The following is a 13,926-nucleotide window of genomic DNA, read 5'->3' as shown; positions in this document are numbered from 1 at the left end:
CCAGCTCTTTTAGACATCTGGAAGAGATGGTTTCCAGGCCATTCATCACCTCAGCCAAAAGATAAAACTCTTGCATGACAAAGTTCTTATAAAACGGGAATGGGAATTGACTGCGGCCAGGGGAGGTGGTTCCATCAGTAGTCTCCCCCTACCCAGAAAAAGCAGAGGAAGAGTGAGGAGTGTGTGTGTGTGTGCGCGCACGCATGCGTCAGCACAAACCCGGTCTCCCAGCATGTTTCAGGCTCAGACTGTGGGCTTCCAGATCGGATCCCGAACCCTGCTGCCCCCACCTGCGGGCTGTGCTCCCACGCCCCTGACCAACTGGCAGTCCTGCTGGACAGGAAGACAGGAGGCCGTCCCTGTTCCTCTCCCTCTGACTGTGACCTACCACTCCTCAAGGCCACTGCTGGGCACCTTCTCCATGAAGCTACACAATGGGAGGACACACTCCAGAACATGAGATCTAAAAGATCCAACCCCTCATTGTACAGAAGAGGAAACTATGGTACGAGGAGGCCTGAGCATGGGGCCAGCGGGCATATCTGAGCTGGGGTGTCCATGGGCTCCCTAACTACACAACCAGATCTGCAGAGGGGACTGCCCCTGTTCCCACAGCATCCAAACTGCTTGGCTTCTCCCTTTCTCCCAGGAGCCTGTGGGGCATTAATGTCGCCAAGGTCCTGGCACAGTGCTGCTCTGCCTGGCCACAGACGGCCCCAGCCACTCTCCCAACACCACCATCCCTTCCCCTGCCCTCAAACCACGGAGCCCACAGTTGTCTGAGGCTGGCCCAAGCTCATGAGCCACCACAATTACAGAGCTGGCCCCAGGGACCCACCCAGCAGAACGAGGAGCAACTCCCCTTTGGTACCATCAGGTTTCCTAGCACCTTCACACAACTTGCCCCAACTGGTCCCAGGCTATGACAGATGGGGCTCTCCCTACACCTCTCGGACCTACACATCTCACCTAATGGATAAAACCCGGTACCTCGTTCTATGCCCTCCCCCCGCCCAGAGTCCAGGATCCTACCAAGAACGAAAGTGAACAGATTTACTCATTCTCCTTAGGCCTTCGTGCCCATCGTTCCCAGTATAATTTATCATTAAAAGCCAAGAAGAGAGGGTGATGCTTAACCCAAAAGAACGAGTTTCCAAAGGTGGAGAGAGACTCCAAGTATGCGTACACTGCGGGGCGGGGAGAAGGGAGGGGGCGCCGGGGACCTAGACTTCTCCGCACCAAATCCTGCGCACCAGCACTCTCCCCCGCGCCCGGCCAAAGCTGGCGGGTCTCAGGCTCGCCCCCGCCCTCCAGGCACGCACAGCGCCGCGTGGAGCAGACCCGCCGAGGCGTCCGTCTGTTCTTGCCGGCTGGCGGCGGGGTCCCGGCTCGCGGCGCCGTCCGCGCTAGCCTTACCTGGCGCGCCATCCCGAACTCAGCCTCCGTTCCTGACTTCCGGCACGGCCGGGGGCACCCGCTCCCCGCCCACAGGCTGCGTCGCGACCCTCGGCGGCGGCGGCGGCTGCGGCTGCGACCTAGGTCGGCGCAGGAGGAAACCAGGCCGGGCGCGCAGGCCGTTGAGGAGGGGCGGGCGTGGGGCGTCGCATCCCAGGAGAGGGGGACCAGCCTCCGCGGCCCTCCGGGCGCAGGCGCGAACTACACTTCCCAGAAGGCGCCGCGGCGCCGCCCGGAGGAGGGCGAGGTGAAGGCGGGGCGAGGTGAAGGCGGGGCGAGGTGAAGGCGGGGCGAGTCTGTTGGGCGCCCTCTGCCCACTGGTTCAGCCGAGACCCCGAGAAGCTGCCAGGGGGGCTTGGCGCCGGCATCTGCCGGGTGGTCAGCTTGCGGTGTGCTTGCACACGTAAACCCATCTATCCACACATCCATCCATCCATTATTTACAGAGCGCACCCTATGTGCCAGGTGGGATGCTCGGATTAAACGGGAACCGCCTCTCCCAGAGGACGCATCCCGTAAACCGACCTTGACTAGGGCCGCCGGGGAGGCGTGGGGGAAGCGGGTCCCGAGAGGTGCGGAGGGGGCTGCAGGCCAGACCGCTCGGCTGGGATACTGTGTGGGTCAGAGTGGCTGCCTGAGCCCAGCACATGCTCAGATCTGTCACCCCGCTCCCGCGCTCGCCATAGCATTGACCCGTGTGCCGCTATATCTGTGTGACTATTTGCTGGTCTGTCTTGTTGATTGTGGTAACCCCATAAGTTCCTGACACGTAGTAGGCCCTCAAGTAAATGTGATGAATGAACGAAGCGTGAGCCCACCATTCTCCAGGTCAGAAAGGGAGCAGCGGGGCTGGGGGAGGGTGGCGGACTCCGGGGAGAGGACCCCGGCTGAGCCCAACGAGCCTCATTCCTGGTCTGGAAGACCCCGGTTAGGACAGCTCGGAGAAGGTGGGCTTCTGGGGCAAACCTGCTCTGGTTGACAGAGGCTTACAGGAGCAGAGGAAGGCCGGGTCCAACGAGGAGGAGGGGCCTGCCGCCCAGAGACCCCTTCCCCAATCCCCCACCCTGACAGTTCTCTTCCTCTGGACTCTTTGGGGAAAGGGAATGTCTGGCCCAGCAATCCCAGAGTTGTTCCCTGTAGCCCCTCTAGTCTTCCATGGGCCTCCGCTGGCCTTGTTGCTGATCACCTCCCAGAACTTTGGGATACAGTGTTGACAATCTTGGCCTGGCCTCCAGGGAGAGGCCGCGGGAGACCACTCTCAGTCCCTGCCCAGCCCCATACCTGGGCAAAGCCCCCTCCTCCACACCCAAGGAATCACTGACACAGGACCCGTGTCTGTGTAGCCCACTGTCCTGAGGATCTGAAGATATCGCAAGGTTTCACGCCATGGAAAAGGACAGTTTAAAATTCAACATCTGATCTCAGGAGTCCTAAAGGCCACAGAGCCCCTTGCTAAGTGCCTTACCTGTGCTTTGGGCCTATGTCCTGTCATCTTGCTGAGGTCAGCTTCCTCCTTATAGGTGTCCCTTCTTCCAGCTCGTGCCAACGTGCCACCCTCAGTCTCAATCCCTAAACTTTAAAATCCCTTAAGGGATTAGCACACTCCTTTTGTCTAGCTATCCTTATCGTTCATTTGACCATTTATTTATTATTTATTTATGGCTGCGTTGGGTCTTCGTTGCTGGGCGGGGGCTTTCTCTAGTTGCGGGAGGGCTTGAACCAGTGTCCCCTGCATTGGCAGGCGGATTCCTAACCATTGCGCCACCAGGGAAGCCCCTGACCATTTCTTAATTTGACTCCTTTGCTCACCACAAACAGTTCTTGCTGAGCTCTGTCTTTCCCGTGTCTGGCATTGATTAGGACTCAAATATGTCTTAAGTAAGTGGATGATTCCATAACATCCACTGCTCTGATGTCTGTAAGCGTCGTGAGGATAGAGTGAGGGGGCAGGTCACAGAGCCCATGCCACTATAGAGAAGATGGATTAGGGACAGTGGTGTGTTCAAGCTGGCTTACACCAGAGAGTCACTTGTTAGCATGTCTTCCCAACTCCATGATCAGTGATCTTATGTTTGTGGCTTGACATTGGATACGGTGAGATTATTTACACCATGAAATTGGAAAACACTACAAATCAGTGCTTTGTAGCAACAACCCCAAGAGCTGGTTGTTAAACACTAACCAGCAAGCACTGATTTAGGGCAATGAAAACATGTAGAAACAAGCCTATGTAGAACAAGACCTGTGGTAAGTGAAATTAAAAAGTCAGGGTTGGAGGAACTTATCACTCTGGGGCTGTAGTGCTCAGTGACAGGGTTTTAAGTTACCCTGGACTTTTTCCCAGATTTGAGAAGGCTCGGTGTACTGCGGCCCAGGATTAGGGAAAGGAGCAGAGCCTTCAACACCAGCTCCAACTAGCAAAAGTGAAGGACAGCAGGGGGCACCTGGATTTGAACCAGGGACCTCTTGATCTGCAGTCAAATGCTCTACCCCTGAGCTACACCCCCTGACATACGTACAGGCCTTAGTACTACCTTATACCTGTGCAGCCATGCCCAACATTCCTATAAATTTTTGCCACAGATATTCATCACGCTGGGCCTGCTGAAAGCTGCCAAGCTGGCCTCACTTTAATTTTATTTCCTTGATGCAAAATAAGAAACAGTTTGCCCCTCCCTGTAGCCACCTCCCTGCTGTTTCTGGAAAAGCACTGACACAGATATTTATAGCAGGAAGAGACTTCAGGGTCGCTAGTCTGTGCCCTTCGCAATGGGATCTGAAAACAGAGATTCAGGATTACTGGTCCCCCCAAGCACACACAGATCCTTACAGATAGGCTCAGGTGGCGCAGAAGAGGCCGAGGTAGATCTGTGGCAGGTGTTCCTGAATCCATCCTGCTGACTTTGGGTTCAGGACCCTGTAATTAAACCAATGACTCTCTCATCTTCCTCTTGTCCCTATCTTCCATCCATCGGAAAATGTAAAGACTACATAACGGGAGCCTCTGAAGAAATTACTCGGGACCATCAAGGGGGCTAGAATGTGGGCTTAGCGGAGCAGAGTGCCATGCAGCTCAAGAACAACAGGGAAAAGCTAATGGGAACACTAGGATTTGATCTGGTGCGTGGACTGCGCCCTTTGGGCCAGTCCTCAGATTTCCTGTGCTTAGGAATCATCATGTCAAACATGCAGATGCGATCTGGGGTTAGGAACAAGCTCCTCATAGAGGGTCGGGAGACCCCACTTTGAGGAACACCTGCCACAGATCTACCTCGGCCTCTTCTGCGCCACCTGCAGGAAGACTTAGGTACTGAAACACCCAAGAAGGGGATGGGTTAGGAACTGTATCACTTGCCGCAGGGTCAGCCAGAGCTGGTGGGAAGAGGCAGGATGAAAACCAAGGACCACGATCAGACTGCTCATCCTCTGAAATCTGTTCTAGCCCCGTGGTTCTTAATTTTAGGGTGCATCAGAATCATCTGGAGGGCTTGTTAAAACAAAGATGACTGGGCTCCCCCTGAAAGTTTCTGATTAGCAAGTTCTCAGGTAATGCTGATGCTGCTGGTCTGGGGCCATGCTTTGAGAACCACTGCTCTAGATCCACACATCTGTGACCAGGCCCTTTCACACTCGCAGTCACACCCAGGGCACCTGTTCACCATTGCTTCTTCTGTGTGTTTACCGAGCACTGGTGCCTCTACTCCACCAAAGACGTGTGTCCTGAGACCCTCTCCCTTTCCTCCCAGTGCCTGCCGGGAGCCCCGAGGGTGGTCTTCTTTGTCCTGGGTTAGCCCTCTTCCCAGTTTACCATTTAGGAAGCGAAATCTTAAGAAGCTTCTGCCCCCCTCCCCAATATGGGGAAAACTCGTTCAAGCAAGTCAAGGAGCAGACCCACCTCTTCCATCCAGAGCAACACAATTCGAGCTGAAGATCCCAGTTTGTCTCAGAAAAATCCAGCCCCAGGGGGTTGTGTTATTACTCCCGTATCACAGATGAGGAAACAGAGGACGAGAGGGTATCTTCGGCCCCACAAAGGAGAGTATCCAGGTTGGAACATGGAAGCCTGGAGTTCTCTAGAGATGCAGCCACGTCCTTGACTTTGGAGGTTTCTTGGAGCTTTTATTCAACTTTCATCTCTTAGGGTCCTACTGTGTGCTGGGCACTGTGGTGCCCTCAGCAGAAGCTGAGATTTCAGTGCTCTTTGAGGAGAAGAAATGGGCACCCATGTGTGCAACAAATGTTTCTGAGCACTTGGCCATGAGCTGGAAACTGTGCTGGGCTCCGGGGATACTGGGTGAACGGTATCAGCTCCGGGAAAAGTGGACAGTTCCATTCTTACTGATAAAATCCACGCAGCAGTTGTCTCTGATTTTAGAGAAGAACGTTTCTCCAAGAGGCATTTTACAACTTGACATTTTACAACTGCAGTGCATCGGTGTTACCTGAGGTTTTTATTTTCTCCCTCTGAGCTCATGTTCACTTTCTCAGACGTCTTTGTGAGGAACAGTAGGGAATAAATAAGGTGGATGTGAATTTGAACCAGTGTCCTCTTGATCTGTAGCCAGAAAGTTGTGCCTCTGAGCTACAAGCACTTGCGTGTCAACAACCCCTAGTGGGTACCTTTTACTCTTGACGCCACTTTCAGACTCCAGGAACTCACTGCTGCTTCTGTGTGTCTAAGGAGCGGGCAAGCCTTTTGTATGGGTTGAATTGTGCCCCCCCAAAGGTATGTGGAAGTGCTAACCCCGGTACTTGGGAAAGTGACCCATTTAGAAATAGGGCCTTTGCAGATATTATTAGTAATTAGTTAAAATGAGGTTATAGTGGATTAAGGTGGGTCCTAATCCAATGACTCGTGTCCTTATAAAAGGAGAAGAGAAAGACACACAAACAGGAAGAGGGCCGTGTGAGGACAGAGGCAGAGGTTGGAGTAACGCAGCTACAGGACAAGGAACACAGGATTGCCGACTACCTCCAGGAGCTATCATTTTAGCATCCTGGCCACAGAAATGAGAGAAATGGGAGTGAATACACGATTCTGCATTTCCACACGGACAAATCTTGGCTGCTAAGAGCGCTTGCATGAGTTTTTGAAATGAGAGAGGAGATTAAAACATTTCTTCAAAATGCTGAGAAGACCCATTTCTGTGGCCTTGAGGCACAAGTGGAATATCTCAGGTGCACAAATATTTTGACTACCCAGAATCTATCACTCCAGAGCTTTAATACCATGCTTTTTTGTTGTCTGGTTAAGAAGACCTGTTTGTGGAACAATAATTCAATAGTTGTGTTTAGCTGATACCCTGTGCATGGTGATCTTGTTCATTCACAATAGAGATAGGAACTCATGGTGTGTTACTAGGCATATGTGAAAACCACATCCAAATGCTACAGAAGAATCCAAGGAAATACCTCCCAAAGCCAGAGTGGACTAGAAACACGTTCACTGCTCTCTCCCACGTCGGTGTCCTCAACTCCCAGGTTTAAGGACCATGTGCTTGTCAACCTCATATCTGAGTGAGTGCGGAAAGCAGTCTTTAGTGAGAAATTTGAGTAACCATAGTTATCTGCCAGGATCACCAAACACTTGCCACTATACCTTATGACCTTTAAGTTATCATGACTTAACAGAAATAAGGAATATGAAATGAAATCACCAGATTTGGAAATCTGACCTATGGTTCAAGCTAGCTGTCACTTAAGCCAGATAAAGATAATTTGGTGAAAGACTGCAAATGGTATCACGCCTCTCTCCATGGAAACAACTGTTACTCATCTTATTATATTTTACTTTTTCTTTTGATGAAAACAAATCAATCTATCTTTTTTTAAGAAACAGTATGTGTCTTTTGTGTTAAGAAATCCTTCCCTTCCATGAGAATATAAAGATAGTCTCCTTTTTTTTTTTTAATGAAAGAAGTGGAAAATTTTATTTGAGCCAAATTTGAGGAATATAACCCGGGAACAGCATCTCAGAAAGTTCCAAGAACTGTTCCTGAAAGTCTCCTATTTTTTTTTTTTTTTTGCAGTACGCGGGCTTCTCACTGCCGTGGCCTCTCCCGTCGCGGAGCACAGGCTCTGGACGCACAGGCTCAGTGGCCATGGCTCACGGGCCCATGTGGGATCCTCCTGGACCGGGGCACGAACCCGTGTCCCCTGCATCGGCAGGCGGACTCTCAACCACTGCGCCACCAGGGAAGCCCAAGTCTCCTATTTTTAATTCAAATAATTAAAAAAAATTTTTTTTTCACATTTAGGTCTTTAATTCATCTGGAATCTACCTTTCTGTGTGGTGAGGGTTTTTAAGTAGTAGTAGTAGTTGTTGTTTTTAATATGGAAAACCAGTTATTTCAGTACCATTTGTTGAACAATTTGGCCCTTTCCCTGCTAGTTTGTAACACTTTCATCATGTGTTGGAGAACCATCTATCTATCATCCAACCAGGAAACCTTTGCGAGAGAAAAGGGATGCTATTCATATTCATGCTGGGACCACACGCATCAACTGGGACTGTCCCAAGCAAATTAGGACATAGAGTCACCATATTGGTCAGGGTTGTCCATAGAAACAGAACCACTAGGATGCATATAGTTATATATAGAAATAGAAAGTGATTTGTTATGAGGAATTGGCTCAGTGATTATGGAGTCTGAGAGGTTTCACCATCTGTCTTCTGCAAGCTGGAGGTCCAGGAAAGCAGGTGGTGTAGCTCCATCCAAGCTTGGAGGCCTGAGAACCAAGATAGCCAATAGTGTAAGGTCTGGTCTGAGTCCAGAGGCTGCAGAATCAGGAGCGCTGAGGTCTGAAGGCAGGAGAAAGTGACGTCCCAGCTCAAGCAGAGAGCAGATTCACCCTTCCCCCACCTTTGTGTTCTGTCCAGCCCCTCGGTGGATTGCATGCTGCCTGCCCTATAGGTGAGGGTGAACTTCTTCGTCTGTGTGTTGATCCGTTTCTTTGTTTAACGTTTATTCATCCATTTATACAACAAATAGTTTTGAGAGCTCAGTAAGCGCCAGACACACAGAAGAAAACAGATGAAGGGTCCGCCTTCCCGGAGCTTCCATCACGGTGAGGGTGACAGATAATTAATAAAAATCTATATTACTGTAACGCAGGTCATAATAGGGACTGTGAGAAAAACAAAAACAGAGCAAAGGGCTGAGAAATGATGGGGTGCAACTTAAACAAAGTGGCCAGAGGAAGCCTTGCCGCTGAGCAGACGCTGGACGGAGCAGTGAGTGATGGGAAGGGGCCCCGGCCTGTGTCCAGGGAAAGGTGCCAGGCTTCAAGGTGGAGCGTGTTTGATGCTTTGGCGGAACGGCAAAGACCAGTATGGCTGGGGGCAAGCGCTGGGAACAAGAAAGGAAGGGGCTGGGGGGAGAAGCAGCCAGGGCCAGCTCCTGTGGGTTCCAAGGAGGATGGACTTGGGATTTCATTCCGAGCAGAGCAGGGATCTGCTGAACCAAGCGGGACACAGAATCTGACTCACGTTTGAAAAGATCACGTTGGTGCCCAGTGGAAGTAGATGGACGGGGAGAAGGGAGACCTGTCAGGAGAGTGTGACAGTGGGTTTGGTGGGGGACAGACAATAGGGCCTTGACCGCAAGTCCTGATGGTGTGCGGCCAGGTGGGCTCAGGTGCTGATACATCCCACCGAAGAGCCGCCATGACTTGCCGTGGGCTTTGGATGCAAAAGGGATGAATTGACAGTGGCTGGCAGGTGTCTGGCAGAGTCGCTGGGAGAATCGTGCCTTTACTTAGCTGGGCAACACAGTTGAGGGGTGGGGAGCAGGTTAAGGGTGAGAACTAATAATTTCCTCTTGCCCATGTTCGGTTTGAGAAGCGTACAGGATCTCTAAATGAAGATATCAAGTAGCAGACCCTAGCTCAGGAGAGAAGGTACCACAGGGGAGTCATCCTTCAACTTTGCATTCTCCTGTTTCTCCCCAGGTTCATCTCCCTTTTTTCTCCTTCTGTGAGGCTCTGCTCCAATAAATGTTCTTGGTTCTGCACATCTGAAATGTCTTTATTTTGTCCTCTTGCTTGAATGTTAGTTTACCTGGGTTCAGAATTCTAGATTGGAAGTTATTTTTCTTCATACCTAAAAAATATTTATTTTATAATGTTATAAAATGTCAGTAAAGGGGGCTTCCCTGGTGGCGCAGTGGTTGAGAGTCCGCCTGCCGATGCAGGGGACAGGGTTCGTGCCCCGGTCCGGGAAGATACCATATGCCGCGGAGTGGCTGGGCCTGTGAGCCATGGCAGCTGAGCCTGCGCGTCTGGAGCCTGTGCTCTGCAGCGGGAGAGGCCACAGCAGTGAGAGGCCCGCGTACAGCCAAAAAAAAAAAAAAATGTCAGTAAAGACAACTTTATTATTCAATTGCACTTCTCACCAAAACATCAAATTTTTAAAAAATTTTGAAATACATGGTTCATGTGTATAAAAGGATATGTTTATCAGTGCTTAATACTTTGGATTATAATTCTTAGCTACAACACATTTTTTTTTTTTTTTTTTTTGCAGTATGCGGGCCTCTCACTGTTGTGGCGTCTCCCGTTGTGGAGCACAGGCTCCAGACACGCAGGCTCCACGGCCATGGCTCATGGGCCCAGCCGCTCCACGGCATGTGGGATCTTCCCGGACCGGGGCACGAACCCGTGTCCCCTGCATCGGCAGGTGGACTCTCAACCACTGCGCCACCAGGGAAGCCCTACAACACATTTTTTAAGTAACACACAAATAGTAAGGGAAGAAAGTACATAATTTAGAAACAATGAGAAAATATACATTTTGAACAATCCTTAGTAACTATGAATATCCTGGGTTTAATTCAGAATATTTATGTTTTTTAAAACCCTGTACAGCTGTATGCCTGAAACTAACACATTGTAAATCAAGTCTACTCCAATATAATTTTTTTTTAAAAAAAACCTACATTTAACAGTGCAAACAGTACATTTGAGGCTGCAGAGATTGGAGATATGGTTTGAGTTTTTTACTTCCTTGGGGGAAAAAATGTGTTTTTTCCCTGCTAAAATATTGGGTTGTCCAAAACATTAGTTTGTAACATCTTATGGAGAAACCTGAACGAACGTTTTGGCCGACCCAATACATATCTGTCAGAGCTATTTAATTTTACTTTATTTATGTCTATATTTTCACTTATACAGTTTTTAGAAATAACATTTTCCTAATTATAATAAAGCAATAAAAATGTATAAATCCACAGGACAAAAAGCAGATGGATGAGGGATAATTCATTTCACACAGAAGAAAAAAGGAAACAAACAAACAGCTGACATTCAGTCTGTAGAGGAATCATCCAACAAGAAGTAAGCACTTTTGTGGGAAATGAAGGGGGGGTTGGTGACCAGAGGGCGTCGCTGAGGGATGCAGTTCTGCAGGTTCTCACCAGCTCGCCGAGAATGGCTGATAATTGCAGTGTACAGCATACCTGGATATTGAGACATACTGAAATGATGCAAGTTAAGAACCTGGAACATGTGGTGGGGGTATAGCTCAGGGGTAGAGCATTTGACTGCAGATCAAGAGGTCCCCGGTTCAAATCCGGGTGCCCCCTGTCAGTTTTCTTTCCATCCTGAATCCACACAGGTGGTCACTGTAGACCTCCTCAGTACCAACACCCGCCCCTTGTTAGGTAGCTCTCTAAATTTGGCTACTTTCCTCTAGAGGGGCTTAGCAGACTGGACAGGAGAGGGAGAAAAGGTAGGAAAGGTCATCTTCTGACTCAGGAAATGGTTGGAAGTTTTCCTCATCCAGAATTAGAGGTTTTGTCTTGATCCGAGGAGAAACGTGTGTGCTAGGTCAGTTCTCCCATTTACTATTTCTCTTTTCAAGTGAGTTAATAGGCAGGAAGGTCCAGGGAGCCGACTGAATTAGCAGTTGTGCCCCAGAGACCCTAAGGAGGGATCTGGATACCCTTTATTTTAAAAACAACACATACTCTACTCTTCCTCCCACCTCTTCCTACCCTGCAAACACTAGCCAATCGGACAGACACGTTTGGGGGAAGACGATACTGGATGATTCTAAAGGGCATTTTGCCTAAACGTGTATGATTATCAAAGCCGATGCCCTTTGCAGGGGCCTGAGAAGCTGCCAGGTGGGCAAGGAGGGAGAGGGTGGGAAGGAGACCTGGTGGGAAAGGTGTTCATCTGCCATGGGGCAGACCCCCGGCTTCGTGGAAGGCCACGAATACCCAGGTGGCTGGCTGAATTACAGATCCAGATAGCATTATGGGTGGAAAGATGCTTTTTAGATAATAACAGCTCATAGGTAGATCATTTAAACATGGATCATGGGGCCTCTGATCCATAATCCAGGTAGTCCTACCTGCTATCACTTTAAAAAAATTAATAGACATTGTTTTTTAGAGCAGTTTTAGGTTTACAGAAAAATGGAGCAGAAAGTATAGACAGTTCTCCTCTACCCCTCACCTCAGCTGCCACCTCCCGGTTGCCCCATCATTAACATTTTACAATAGTGTGACATTTGATAAAAATGGTGAATGAATATTGATACATTATTATTAACCGAAGTCCATGGTTTACATTAAGGTTCATGCTTTGTGTTGTACAGTTTTGTAGAGTTTTGTGGGGTTTTGGCAAATGCATAACCTCATGTACCCACAATTGAAATACCACACAGAATAGTTTCACTGCCCTAAAAATTCCCCCTGCTATACTTATGAGGAATAACCCCCTCTGTGTACCTGCCTGCCAGCCTCTCTCCCTCCGCAACAAATCCCTGGCAACCACTGATCCTGGACCGTGCAGTGTCTGCGCCTGGAGGACATAGGAACCAGACCTCTGGGCAGAGGCAAGCCGAGGCTGGCAGGCAGGTACACAGAGGGGTTTGGGGGCCTGGGAGTGGGGTTGGGGGTCGGGTATGGAGGTGGTCACCAGCCCAGCGAGGTCACCGAGGGACTTCATTCTCTGGGCGTGTGCCCGGGGCAGAGCACACCAGGTGTCCTTACACACCTGCACCACCGCCCAACCTGCCACAGGAGCCAGAGCGAGAGGACCCCTTTCTCCTGCAGTGTCCCTCCTGCGCCCTCTACTGACAACTGTTAACATTGCGCTCCCTTAAAGGAGAAATGCTTAAAGAATCCAGCCCGTTATCCCACGGCAGGTACAGAAGGGTGAATTTGGAGCTACCAGTCAATAAATTGATAACTGGCACGCCATGTGATGTGTTTTGGCCAACAGGATGTTGGTAGATATGATACAAGCAGGGCCTTGAGATCTACTTGCAAGGTTGGGCTTACCCTCTGGGACTTCCACTCTTACCCTGAGATGTGCTGGCCCAGTAAGGTTCTCTCCTTCAGCCTGGGCCCCAACATGAACACACAAGGCCCAGCCCTGAGCCCAATTCACTGAGAGGAGCTAAGGCCAACTAGACCCACAGCTTGAGGCCCACCCACCCGGCCAAGCCCAGCCTAGACCAGCGGATTCAAATTCAACCTGCAAACCCATGGACGTGACGATAAATGCTTATCATTGTGTGTTAGTGGTCGGGGGTGGCTTGTTATGCAACATTATTGTGAATAAGACTGGCAAATACTGAAATCGGTATCTAGGAGGAGGCTCTGGCTGTACCCAAATGTAGAAGGGAGCATGGTAGCTTCTTTTGCATACCCAGTTTCTGTGACTGTGTGTGCTTCCTATTTTGTTCAGTCTTTGAATGTAGATGTTTATTGAGGTAAGTCTGTTCCTGTACTGTCACTGGATTTGGCCTATGTGAGGGGTTGATAACTTATCTTTTAAGTTCATGTTTCCAGATCAAGGGATCTTATGTAGATCCTGGACTTTGACTGCCTGAGGCTCTGGGGACTTGGGATAAAGCTGAGTATATTTTGCACGTGGGAGAGATGTAAATAATTATGACCGAGAGAGCAGACCGTGATAGATTAAACAGTTAGCCCCCGTTCTTCACTTATTCTATCCGTGCCCTTTGCCACAAGACTTTTCAGATCCTCCCATTAGAAGTGGGATATATTTCCCTGCCTTTGATATACGGCTTGGTCCTGTGACTGGCTTTGACTGATGGGATGTTAGCTCACGTGATACAAGCAGGGGCTTGCAACCTGCTTGCATTGTTGGGCTCGCCTTTTTGAGTTTCTGCCATTGCCCATAAATCTCTCTCATTCCCACTTCATCACTTTTCCATGCATTGCATCCTTTCTTTAGGTTGCTTTTTGCATCTGACACTGGAAGGATGCAGCAAATGGAGAGGGAAGAGGAAGAAAAGAAGAGATAAAGGAGGCAGTTCTTCTCCTGCCCAATATGTTTAGCGCAAAGAGGCCCTAAAGCATAGCTGTGGATTCTAGCTGTGACTTGGTCATTAATCTGTTGTGTTTTGTTTGGGCGTGATTTTAATTACTGCTGTCATTTTTGTCAGATCTGTACCATGAAGATTAAATCAATAGCTCCAAAGCTATCTGTGAGTCA

At 49.6% G+C, this 13,926-nt stretch overlaps 2 non-coding genes across 2 annotated transcripts; one reads left to right on the top strand and one right to left on the bottom strand.

The window, feature by feature from the left end:
* Positions 1-3,890: 3,890 nt before the first annotated feature.
* On the bottom strand, positions 3,891-3,962 carry TRNAC-GCA (transfer RNA cysteine (anticodon GCA)). The gene has a single exon. It is a non-coding gene; the product is annotated as a tRNA-Cys (tRNA).
* A 7,002-nt stretch (positions 3,963-10,964) lies between these two features.
* TRNAC-GCA (transfer RNA cysteine (anticodon GCA)) lies at positions 10,965-11,036 on the top strand. The gene has a single exon. It is a non-coding gene; the product is annotated as a tRNA-Cys (tRNA).
* The last annotated feature ends 2,890 nt before the right edge of the window (positions 11,037-13,926 follow it).

This window comes from Phocoena phocoena, chromosome 9, assembly GCF_963924675.1.
Source record: "Phocoena phocoena chromosome 9, mPhoPho1.1, whole genome shotgun sequence".
In the NCBI taxonomy this organism is placed as follows: domain Eukaryota; kingdom Metazoa; phylum Chordata; class Mammalia; order Artiodactyla; family Phocoenidae; genus Phocoena; species Phocoena phocoena.
Note: the sequence above shows the minus strand (reverse complement) of the source record. Positions and strands in the feature narration are given on the sequence as shown.